This window comes from Bombina bombina, chromosome 1, assembly GCF_027579735.1.
Source record: "Bombina bombina isolate aBomBom1 chromosome 1, aBomBom1.pri, whole genome shotgun sequence".
Classification (NCBI taxonomy): Eukaryota; Metazoa; Chordata; class Amphibia; order Anura; family Bombinatoridae; genus Bombina; species Bombina bombina.
Window position 1 is genome coordinate 995,029,527 of NC_069499.1, and position 13,025 is coordinate 995,042,551.

The 13,025-nt window shown below is 40.3% G+C and overlaps 1 protein-coding gene across 2 annotated transcripts in view; it reads right to left on the minus strand.

Annotated features, from left to right (window-relative positions):
• Positions 1–13,025, minus strand: part of CHD6 (chromodomain helicase DNA binding protein 6) — a 1,034,665-nt gene that overhangs the window by 917,316 nt on the left and 104,324 nt on the right. For both annotated transcript variants that reach the window (XM_053712106.1, XM_053712055.1), the window contains exon 3: positions 2,290–2,431. The gene's annotated coding sequence lies outside the window, so the exon portion shown is untranslated. The remainder of the gene's footprint in view (positions 1–2,289; positions 2,432–13,025) is intronic.

Here is a 13,025-nt window from a genome sequence, read left to right on the forward strand (position 1 = left end):
CTCTGTATTTAAAACTGAGCAATCACGCTTTCTGGGAAATGCTGGCAGTTTGAATAAAAGATTTGCTATAGAATTATCCATTACTGCTGTTAATTGCTGCATAGTAACAAGCATGGGCGCGCTAGATGTACTAGGTATCGCCTGCGCGGGCAAAACTGGTGTTGACACAGAAGGAGAGGATGATGAGCTATCCCCACTACCTTCATTTGAAGAATCATCTTGGGCAACCTTATTAAATGTGACAGTACTGTCCTTACTTTGTTTGGACGCCATGGCACAATTTGCACATACATTTAAAGGGGGAATCACCTTGGCTTCCATACACACAAAACATATGCTATCTGAAGGTACAGACATGTTAGACAGATTTAGGCAGGCTATTAATGCAATAAAAACAATTTTAAACAAAACCGTTACTGTCTCTTTAAATAATAAAAAGAGCACACTTTATTTCTGAATGTTCGAAAAACTATCAAGGAAATATCCGATCTTTATGAAATTTACACCCCAGTGTCTTAATGCTATGAAAGTATTGCGCACCAAATTTGAAGTCTCTAAACCCTTAAATGAGCAAACCGGAGCTAATAGTTCAATTTACCGGTTTAAACACACTACAGTCCCTGCCACAGACTTTGCTGCGGCTTTTACCTTCCGTAGGGGTTATTCACCACAGAATTAAGCCGGAGTCCGTTTCTCAGCCACAGGACCCTCTCACATGAAGCTGCATGCACTGCCTATAGAAGTAACTGCGCAACTGAGGCGCGAAAATGAGGCCTCCTCCCTCTGCATACCAGAGTGAAGGGGCCTTTCTGACTAGATTAGGCGTCTAAACAACTGCCAGGCGCAATTAAACGTTCCCAAAAGTGTTTAAAAGTTCACAAAACACTCCAAATGTCATATAAATATGATAAAAATAAATCGATTAAGCCCACAATAGTGTCAACCAGCATAGAGCCCAATTTATAAGCCTTAATTCTGTTACTGAGTCTAAGAAAATGGCTTACCTATCCCATAAGGGAAAACTGACAGTTTTCTAGCATTACTAGGTCTTGTTAGAAAAGAGACTGGTCATACCTGTAGCAGATAAGGCTGCAAACTGTTCCCCCCAACTGAAGTTCTCTGGTTTCAACAGTCCTGCGTGGGAACAGCAATGGATTTTAGTTACTGGTGCTAAAATCATACTCCTCTTTTAACAGAAATCTTCATCACTTTCTGTTGTAGAGTAAATAGTACAAACCGGCACTATTTTAAAATAACAAACTCTTGATAGAAGAAATAAAAACTACAACTAACACCATATACTCTTTACCATCCCCGTGGAGATGCTACTTGTTCAGAGCGGCAAAGAGAATGACTGGGGGGCGGAGCCAGAGGGGGGGCTATATGGACAGCTTTTGCTGTGTGCTCTCTTTGCCATTTCCTGTAGGGAATGAGAATATCCCACAAGTAAGGATGAAGCCGTGGACCGGACACACCAATGTAGGAGAAATATATTTTTTTTATTTATATATATATATATATATATATATATATATATATATATATATATATATATATATATATATATATATATATATATATATATATATACATACATACATATACATACATATATACATAAATACATACATATACACACAAAGGAATCAGTTACAAAGCTGAAGTTACGCCGGGCTCAAAATCTACTCGGGTACAATGTTCTGGAATGGACATCCCAGTCCCCAGACCTGAATATCATTGAAAATCTGTGGGGTGATTTGTAACGCGGGCTGTCCATGTACGGCAACCATCAAACCTAACTGAACTGGAGATGTTTTTGCAAGGAGGAATGGTCCAAAATACCTTCATCCAGAATCTCATTACAGGCTATAGGAAGCGTCTAGAGGCTGTTATTTCTGCTAAAGAAGGCTGTACTAAATATTAATGCAATATTTCTGTTGACGTGCCCAAATTTATGCACCTGTCTAATTTCGTTTTGATGCATATTGCACATTTTCTGTTAATCCAATAAACCTCATTTCACTACTGAAATATTACTGTGTCCTTCAGTTATTTGATAGATCAAAATGAAATTGCTGATCCAAACACCCAATTATTTATAAATGAAAATCATGGAAATTGTCAGGGGTGCCTAAACTTTTGCATACAACTGTACATACAAACACACACACACGAGTGAAAAAGCATATTAAAGTCTATCCTCATCAATTATATATAAACGTCTGAAAATTCAATGTCAAGTTTTCCAGACACTAAGCCTTAAACATACAAAATGGGAATTCAACTCACATTTTGACATAGGCAAAATCAACAAGTAGGTTCACCCATAGTTCAGGCTTTAACCGAGCAGCGGAATAGACTCTGGCATTTCCTTTTTGCTTTCTCTTTTAAGGACAGCCTTCATTTTGAAAATGGTGTCTTTCCACTATACCTTCGGGAAATAAGGAGGATAAATATCAGCATGCATTAAACATAACAGAACAGTTCCTTGCAGTTTTTTTGTTTTCTTTTTGTAATAACCAAGGAAACATTCAGGAAAGGCAAAAATAAGAAACAAGATAGATACTATGATTGATCTAAATTTTGAGAGTGTTATGTTCCATTTTGACCATTACCCTTAAAGTAGAGGTATCATTTTATAAAATATAAAAACATATACCTAAATATAGAGCTCTGTAAACGTCTATTAGTCCTAGACTAGTTAGAAATTGCATAACAAATAAATAAATGGGGGTTTCTTCTGTATTTAAAAGGGATATTAAAAAATATGAGATTGTTACTCTTGAAGTTTATTTATAACTTTCCCTAACTGGCTTCAGTTATAGAAACTAAAACATTATGCTCACTTCTTTAATATGTAAAGAATGATTAAAGGGACAGTCTACTCTAGAATTTGTATTGTTAAAAATAGATAATCCCTTTATTACCCATTCCTCAGTTTTGCGTAACCAACACGGTAACATTAATATACTTTTTACCTCTGTGATTAAACTGAATCTAAGCCTCTGCAGACTGCACCCTTATTTCAGTTCTTTTGAAAGACTTGCATTTTAGCCAATCAGTGCTGACTCCTAAGTAACTCCATTGGAGTGAGCACAATGCTATCTATATGGCACACAAACTAAAGTTGTAATATAATGTCAAAATGTACTGACATAAGAGGCGGCCTTGGCTTAGAAATAAGCATATAAGCCTACCTAGGTTTAGCTTTCAACAAAGAATACCAAGAGAACAAATCAAATTTGATGATAAAAGTAAATTGGAAAGTTGTTTAAAATTGCATGCCCTATCTGAATCAAAGTTTAAATTTTGACTAGACTGTCCCTTCAAAGACAGTAGAATTGCATAAAAACAGTAATTTAAAAAAATTAAAAATCAGATTTTTTCAGACAAATTTTGCATATATTAATTAAATATCCCTGCCCAGTGTATCATGTGACCATCATCAGCCAATTGCAGCCCCTTATATGTATAAACTGTTAACTAATTGTATTATAGAAGTAAATTAGAAAGCTGTTTAATATTACATGCTCTCATGTCATGAAGTTTAATTTGGACTTTAGTGTCCCTAAAAAATCTGCATACTATTCTTGATTGCTTTAAAAATGTCACTATATCTAGGATAGATTTAGAAAAACAAGATTTATGCTTACCTGATAAATCTATTTCTTTCCGGATATGGAGAGTCCACAACATCATCAATTACTGTTAGGAATATCACTCCTGGCCAGCAGGAGGAGGCAAAGAGCACCACAGCAAAGCTGTTAAAGGGACACTGAACCCAAATTTTTGCTTTCATGATTCAGATATAGCATGCAATTTTAAGCAACTTTCTAATTTACTCCTATTTTTTCTTAGTTCTCTTGCTATCTTTATTTGAAAAAGAAGGCATCTAAGCTAAGGAGTCAGCCAATTTTTGGTTCAGACTCTGGACAGCATTTGTTTATTGGTGGGTGAATGTATCTACCAATCAGCAAGAACAACCCAGGTTGTTCACCAAAAATGGTCTGGCATCTAAACTTATATTCTTCCTTTTCAAATAAAGATACCAAGAGAATTAAGAACATTTAATAGGAGTAAATTAGAAAGTTGCTTAAAACTGCATGCTCCCCATATACCTTTCCGCAATGACCCACCTAGACTTAAAAGAAATCCTGACAGAAATTAAGAAGCTTAAAACAATTTATAATCCGCTTAAAGCATGGCAAAAAAAAAAACCAAGCTCCTTCTAATTAATAGTAAAGCCTCTACCTATCTTTCGATACTAGGAAATCCTAAATTCCAAGCAGGCACTCATTCTGCGGTCTTTAGAAGATGGGATTCTGTGGGTCTAAATAAGGTTTATTATGTATTAAATCATTCCAGGAATTAAACACAGAGTTTAATCTGCCAAACCGAGACTTCTTCGCTTACCTGCAACTCAGGCATTTCGCGTTGGAATTAGTTAAAGAAAAAGGTTGGAACTGGAGTATGGGAAACTGGAAGACTGGTTAGTGTTAACCAGGAATGCTCGTATGTCCATTGCACCATGTTATTATTTCCTAGGTTCAAACAAAGGTGTCTCTGTTTTAACACAGCTGGCCTTATATTGGAACACATTAATTGTTCAGAGCAATATAAACCTAAAAACTCTGCAACTTTCAATTAAAAAGGTTGCTCAGAACACACTTTCGGCCACATGGTGAGAGGCCCACGTTAAATTCCTCCATAGGGCATATTTTACCCCCGAGAAAGGCTATAGATGTGGCAACTTAGGGTTTAATAAGTGCCCTAAATGTTCATACTTTGCAGCTGATTTTCCACATATGGTATGGCACTGTCCAAAAGTTAAAATTCTCTAGCTTAAGGTGGAATACTGGTTAAAAAATGTATTAAAAATAGCCCCTCTTTCTCTAACATTCTATCAGACCGTACTCTGTCTAAAGAAAGAATCCGGAAAACAAAACAATGAAAAATTGTAATTTCTACTATTCTAGCTAGTAGATATTTAATTTGTAAAAAATGGAAGAGTCGGTCAATCCCTAGTCTCTCTGAAGTGAAAAACTGCATGAAAAAACAATGTATATTAGAACAAAGGGACACAAATATAGATAATGATCAGGACATCAAAAGGTTCTTCAACAATTGGGCAACTTTTCTAAAAATATTTTCTCCCACAGAAATAAATCATATAATTTTCCCTTTTAAAAATACAGAAATAGTTTTATTAGAGAACTGGTAGGTATCAGGAAGGGGTCAGTAGGGGAGTGAAGGGGGATAAGAAGGAAGGGTCTTCTTCCTTTTTTTCTTCTTTTCTTTTTTAGTTGTTGTTAATATTATGTTTTTTTTCTCTCCGCACGAGGGGGGGGGGGGGGGGTAAAGGGGTGGTCATGAAAAAGTAAATAAAATCCCATTTTCAGAGATAAATGTATAAGATGTAATAATATTGTCAACGGTATTAAATATAATCTTAAAGGATTATTTTCTGTTATAATTTTTAAGCTAAACAACTAACATATTAAAGTTAATAAACATTAATTAAAACCTACTGACCTATATTTTCTCCAAAACCAAGTTTCATAACATTCTAAAAGTTATATCTTTTATTCGCCGATGATGTCACGTTATCCTGCCCACTATTTTCAGCACTGAGTGTTGAAAATACTTAAACCAATAACTTTGTGTTTAAAGCGCCATTTTGAAACCTAGGTATTGTAAACGGATTGGTACAGAGAAAAGGATACCCACGGAGTGGGTTTGGAAAACAATTAAATTTGTAGACAAGATTTCTGATATACAGTAGAGATATGTTAATGAAATGCTATTGATAAAAAGCTTATTTGGGGTAGTTAGTAACATGCATAGAAAATATTTACTTACAGTGGCCCTTTAAAGTTATATGTTAAGTGGAACTAACATAATATTGTTCAAGTGAAGCAAGGTTATCAGATTATATTGCACTTTAATAGCTTGTTAGTTTTCAAATTGTCTATTTTTATTCTTGTACATGATAACAAATGTATTTCTGTTTTTTGAATTATGTTTTGCTTTATAAATAAATATATAAAAACATTTTTACATGCTCTATCTGAATCACGAAAGAAAAAAAGGAAATTTATGCTTACCTGATAAATTGATTTCTTCTATGATACGACGAGTCCACGGATTCATCCTTTACTTGTGGGATATTATCCTCCTGCTAACAGGAAGTGGCAAAGAGCACCACAGCAGAGCTGTCTATATAGCTCCTCCCTTAACTCCACCCCCAAGTCATTCGACCAAAGGTATAGGAAGAAAAAGGAGAAACTAAAGGTGCAGAGGTGACTGAAGTTTTAAAACAAAAAATATAATCTGTCTTAAATTGACAGGGCGGGCCGTGGACTTGTCGTATCATAGAAGAAATCAATTTATCAGGTAAGCATAAATCTCCTTTTCTTCTATAAGATACGACGAGTCCACGGATTCATCCTTTACTTGTGGGATACAATACCAAAGCTACAGGACACGGATGAACGGGAGGGACAAGACAGATACCTAAACAGAAGGCACCACTGCTTGAAGAACCTTTCTCCCAAAAATAGCCTCAGAAGAAGCAAAAGTATCAAATTTGGAAAATTTGGAAAAGGTACTAAGTCGCAGCCTTACAAATCTGTTCAACAGAAGCATCGTTTTTAAAAGCCCATGTGGAAGCCACCACTCTAGTAGAATGAGCTGTAATTCTTTCAGGAGGCTGCTGTCCAGCAGTCTCGTATGCCAAACGGGTGATGCTTTTCAGCCAAAAAGAAAGAAAGAGAGGTAGCCGTAGCTTTTTGACCTATACACTTTCCAGAATAGACAACAAACAGAGAAGATGTTTGACGGAAATCCTTGGTCGCTTGCAAGTAAAACTTCAAGGCACGAACCACGTCCAAGTTATGTAACAGACGCTCCTTCTTAGAAGAAGGGTTAGGACACAGAGAAGGAACAACAATTTCCTGATTAATATTCTTATTTGAAACAAAACCACCTTATCAGAATGGAATATAAGATAAGGCGAATCGCATTGTAATGCTGATAGCTCAGAAACTCTTCGAGCAGAAGAGATAGCAACTAAAAACAGAACTTTCCAAGATAAAAGTTTAATATCTATGGAATGCATGGGTTCAAACGGAACCGCTTGAAGAATATTAAGAACTAAATTCAAACTCCATGGCGGAGCAACAGGTTTAAACACAGGCTTAAATCTAACCAAAGCCTGACAAAACGACTGAACGTCTGGGACATCTGCCAGACGCTTGTGTAGTAAGATTGACAAAGCAGAAATCTGTCCCTTTAAGGAACTAGCTGATAACCCCTTCTCCAATCCTTCTTGGAGAAAAGACAAAATCCTAGGAATCCTGATCTTACTCCATGAGTAGCCTTTGGATTCGCACCAATAAAGATATTTACCCCATATCTTATGATAAATTTTCCTAGTGACAGGCTTCCGAGCCTGAACCAAGGTATCAATGAACGACTCAGAGAATCCCCGCTTAGATAGAATCATGCGTTCAATCTCCAGGCAGTCAGCTGCAGAGAAACTAGATTTGGATGTTGGAACGGACCCTGAATGAGAAGGTCCTGTCTCAGTGGCAGTTTCCACGGTGGCAGAAATGACATTTCCACCAGGTCTGCATACCAAGCCCTGCGTGGCCATGCAGGCGCTATCAATATTACCGAAGCCCTCTCCTGTTTGATTCTTGCAATCAGACGAGGTAGAAGAGAAAAAGGAGGAAACACATAAGCCAGGCTGAACAACCACGGTACTGCTAGAGCATCTATCAGCACTGCTTGGAGATCCCTTGCTCTGGACCCGTAACAAGGAAGTTTGGCATTCTGACGAGATGCCATCAGATACAATTCCGGTGTGCCCCATTGATGAATCAATTTTGCAAACACCTCCGGATGGAGTTCCCACTCCCCCGGATGAAAAGTCTGACAACTTAGAAAATCCGCTTCCCAGTTCTCCACTCCTGGGAAATATATTGCTGATAGATGGCAAGAGTTAGTCTCTGCCCATTGAATTATTTTGGAAACCTCTATCATCGCTAGAGAACTCTTTGTTCCCCCTTGATAATTGATATACGCTACAGTCGTGATATTGTCCGACTGGAATCTTATGAATTTGACAGAAGCCAGCTGAGGCCACGCTTGAAGCGCGTTGAATATTGTTCTCAGTTCCAGAATATTTATTGGTAGTAAGGACTCCTCCTGAGTCCACACACCCTGAGCCTTCAGGGAATTCCAGACTGCACCCCAGCCTAAGAGGCTGGCGTCCGTCGTCACTATGACCCATGCTGGCCTGCGGAAGCACATTCCCTGGGACAGATGATCCTGAGACAACCACCAGAGAAGAGAGTCTCTGGTCTCTAGATCCAGATTTATCCGCGGAGATAAATCCGCATAATCCCCATTCCACTGTCTGAGCATGCACAGCTGCAGTGGTCTGAGACGTAAGCGAGCAAATGGAACTATGTCCATTGCCGCTACCATTAGTCCAATGACCTCCATACACTGAGCCACTGATGGCCGAGGAATGGAATGAAGTGCTCGGCAAGTGGTTAAGATCTTTGATTTTCTGACCTCCGTCAGAAAAATCTTCATGTCTACCGAGTCTATCAGACTTCCTAGAAATGGAACCCTTATCAGAGGAACAAGTGAACTCATTTTTTATGTTCACCTTCAACCCATGAGTTCTTAGAAAAGCCAACATGATGTCCGTGTGAGATTTGGCTAGATGGTAAGTGGACGCCTGAATCAAAATATTGTCCAGATAGAGCGCCACTGCTATGCCCCGTGGCCTTAGAACCGCCAGAAGGGACCCTGGCACCTTTGTGAAAATTCTGGGAGCTGTGGCCAACCCGAAAGGAAGGGCCAGAAAATGGTAATGTTTGTCCAGGAAGGCGAACCTGAGGAAGTGGTGATGATCTTTGTGGATAGGGATGTGAAGATACGCAACCCAAAAAAACATAATTTATGCTTACCTGATAAATTCCTTTCTTCTGTAGTGTGATCAGTCCACGGGTCATCATTACTTCTGGGATATTACTCCTCCCCAACAGGAAGTGCAAGAGGATTCACCCAGCAGAGCTGCATATAGCTCCTCCCCTCTACGTCACTCCCAGTCATTCGACCAAGGACCAACGAGAAAGGAAAAGCCAAGGGTGAAGTGGTGACTGGAGTATAAATTAAAAAATATTTACCTGCCTTAAAAACAGGGCGGGCCGTGGACTGATCACACTACAGAAGAAAGGAATTTATCAGGTAAGCATAAATTATGTTTTCTTCTGTTAAGTGTGATCAGTCCACGGGTCATCATTACTTCTGGGATACCAATACCAAAGCAAAAGTACACGGATGACGGGAGGGATAGGCAGGCTCTTTATACAGAAGGAACCATTGCCTGAAGAACCTTTCTCCCAAAAATAGCCTCCGAAGAAGCAAAAGTGTCAAATTTGTAAAATTTGGAAAAAGTATGAAGCGAAGACCAAGTTGCAGCCTTGCAAACCTGTTCAACAGAGGCCTCATTCTTGAAGGCCCAAGTGGAAGCCACAGCTCTAGTAGAATGAGCTGTAATTCTTTCAGGAGGCTGCTGTCCAGCAGTCTCATAAGCTAAACGAATTATGCTACGAAGCCAAAAAGAAAGAGAGGTAGCGGAAGCTTTTTGACCTCTCCTCTGCCCAGAGTAAATGACAAACAGAGAAGACGTTTGTCGAAATTCCTTAGTTGCCTGTAAGTAAAATTTTAGAGCACGGACTACATCCAGGTTGTGCAGTAGACGTTCCTTCTTTGAAGAAGGATTTGGGCATAAAGAAGGAACAACAATCTCTTGATTGATATTCCTGTTAGTAACTACCTTAGGTAAGAACCCAGGTTTAGTACGCAGGACTACCTTATCCGAATGAAAAATCAAATAAGGAGAATCACAATGTAAGGCTGATAATTCAGAGACTCTTCGAGCCGAGGAAATAGCCATTAAAAATAGAACTTTCCAAGATAACAACTTTATATCAATGGAATGAAGGGGTTCAAACGGAACGCCCTGTAAAACATTAAGAACAAGGTTTAAACTCCATGGTGGAGCAACAGTTTTAAACACAGGCTTAATTCTGGCCAAAGCCTGACAAAAAGCCTGGACGTCAGGAACTTCTGACAGACGTTTGTGTAACAGAATGGACAGAGCTGAGATCTGTCCCTTTAATGAACTAGCAGATAAACCCTTTTCTAAACCTTCTTGTAGAAAAGACAATATCCTAGGAATCCTAACCTTACTCCAAGAGTAACCTTTGGATTCACACCAATATAGGTATTTACGCCATATCTTATGGTAAATCTTTCTGGTAACAGGTTTCCTAGCCTGTATTAAGGTATCAATAACTGACTCAGAAAATCCACGTCTTGATAAAATCAAGCGTTCAATTTCCAAGCAGTCAGCTTCAGAGAAGTTAGATTTTGATGTTTGAAGGGACCCTGTATCAGAAGGTCCTGTTTCAGAGGTAGAGACCAAGGTGGACAGGATGACATGTCCACCAGGTCTGCATACCAAGTCCTGCGTGGCCACGCAGGTGCTATTAGAATCACTGATGCTCTCTCTTGTTTGATTCTGGCAATCAATCGAGGAAGCAACGGGAAGGGTGGAAACACGTAAGCCATCCTGAAGTCCCAAGGTGCTGTCAGAGCATCTATCAGGACTGCTTCTGGATCCCTGGATCTGAACCCGTAACGAGGAAGCTTGGCGTTCTGTCGAGACGCCATGAGATCTATCTCTGGTTTGCCCCAACGTCGAAGTATTTGGGCAAAGACCTCCGGATGAAGTTCCCACTCCCCCGGATGAAAAGTCTGACGACTTAAGAAATCCGCCTCCCAGTTCTCCACTCCCGGGATGTGGATTGCTGACAGGTGGCAAGAGTGAGACTCTGCCCAGCAAATTATCTTTGATACTTCCATCATAGCTAGGGAGCTTCTTGTCCCTCCCTGATGGTTGATGTAAGCTACAGTCGTGATGTTGTCCGACTGAAACCTGATGAACCCCCGAGTTGTCAACTGGGGCCAAGCCAGGAGGGCATTGAGAACTGCTCTCAATTCCAGAATGTTTATTGGCAGGAGACTCTCCTCCTGACTCCATTGTCCCTGAGCCTTCAGAGAATTCCAGACGGCACCCCAACCTAGAAGGCTGGCGTCTGTTGTTACAATTGTCCAGTCTGGTCTGCTGAATGGCATCCCCCTGGACAGATGTGGCAGAGAAAGCCACCATAGAAGAGAATTTCTGGTCTCTTGAAACAGATTCAGAGAAGGGGATAAGTCTGAGTAATCCCCATTCCACTGACTTAGCATGCACAGTTGCAGTGGTCTGAGGTGTAAGCGTGCAAAGGGTACTATGTCCATTGCCGCTACCATTAAGCCGATTACCTCCATGCATTGAGCCACTGACGGGTGTTGAATGGAATGAAGGGTGCGGCAAGCACTTTGAAGTCTTGTTAGCCTGTCCTCTGTCAGGTAAATCTTCATTTCTACAGAATCTATAAGAGTCCCCAGGAAGGGAACTCTTGTGAGTGGAACGAGTGAACTTTTCTTTTCGTTCACCTTCCATCCATGTGACCTTAGAAATGCCAGCACTAACTCTGTATGAGACTTGGCAGTTTGAAAGCTTGAAGCTTGTATCAGAATGTCGTCTAGGTATGGAGCTACCGAGATTCCCCGCGGTCTTAGTACCGCCAGAAGAGCACCCAGAACCTTTGTGAAGATTCTTGGAGCTGTAGCCAATCCGAATGGAAGAGCCACAAACTGGTAATGCCTGTCTAGGAAGGCAAACCTTAGGTACCGATAATGATCTTTGTGAATCGGTATGTGAAGGTAAGCATCTTTTAAATCTACAGTGGTCATGTATTGACCCTCTTGGATCATAGGTAAAATTGTCCGAATAGTCTCCATCTTGAACGATGGAACTCTTAGGAATTTGTTTAGGATCTTTAAGTCCAGGATTGGTCTGAAAGTTCCCTCTTTTTTGGGAACCACAAACAGATTTGAGTAAAACCCCTGTCCCTGTTCCGATCGTGGAACTGGATGGATTTCTCCCATTAACAAGAGCTCTTGTACGCAGCGTAGAAACGCCTCTTTCTTTGTCTGGATTGTTGACAATCTTGACAGATGAAATCTCTCTCTTGGAGGAGAGTATTTGAAGTCCAGAAGGTATCCCTGAGATATTATCTCTAGCGCCCAGGGATCCTGAACATCTCTTGCCCAAGCCTGGGCGAAGAGAGAAAGTCTGCCCCCCACTAGATCCGATCCCGGATCGGGGGCCCTCAATTCATGCTGTTTTAGGGGCAGCAGCAGGTTTCCTAGTCTGCTTGCCCTTGTTCCAGGACTGGTTAGGTTTCCAGCCTTGTCTGTAGCGAGCAACAGCTCCTTCCTGTTTTGGTGCAGAGGAAGTTGATGCTGCTCCTGCTTTGAAATTACGAAAGGAACGAAAATTAGACTGTCTAGTCTTGGCTTTGGCTTTGTCCTGAGGCAGGGCATGGCCTTTACCTCCTGTAATGTCAGCGATAATCTCTTTCAACCCGGGCCCGAATAAGGTCTGCCCTTTGAAAGGTATATTAAGCAATTTAGACTTAGAAGTAACATCAGCTGACCAGGATTTTAGCCACAGCGCCCTGCGTGCCTGAATGGCGAATCCTGAATTCTTCGCCGTAAGTTTAGTAAGATGTACTACGGCCTCCGAAATGAATGAATTAGCTAGTTTAAGGACTCTAAGCCTTTCCGTAATGTCGTCCAGAGTAGCTGAACCAATGTTCTCTTCCAGAGACTCAATCCAGAATGCCGCTGCAGCCGTGATCGGCGCAATGCATGCAAGGGGTTGCAATATAAAACCTTGTTGAACAAACATTTTCTTAAGGTAACCCTCTAACTTTTTATCCATTGGATCTGAAAAAGCACAGCTATCCTCCACCGGGATAGTGGTACGCTTAGCTAAGGTAGAAACTGCTCCCTCCACCTTAGGGACCGTTTGCCATAAGTCCCTTGTGGTGGCG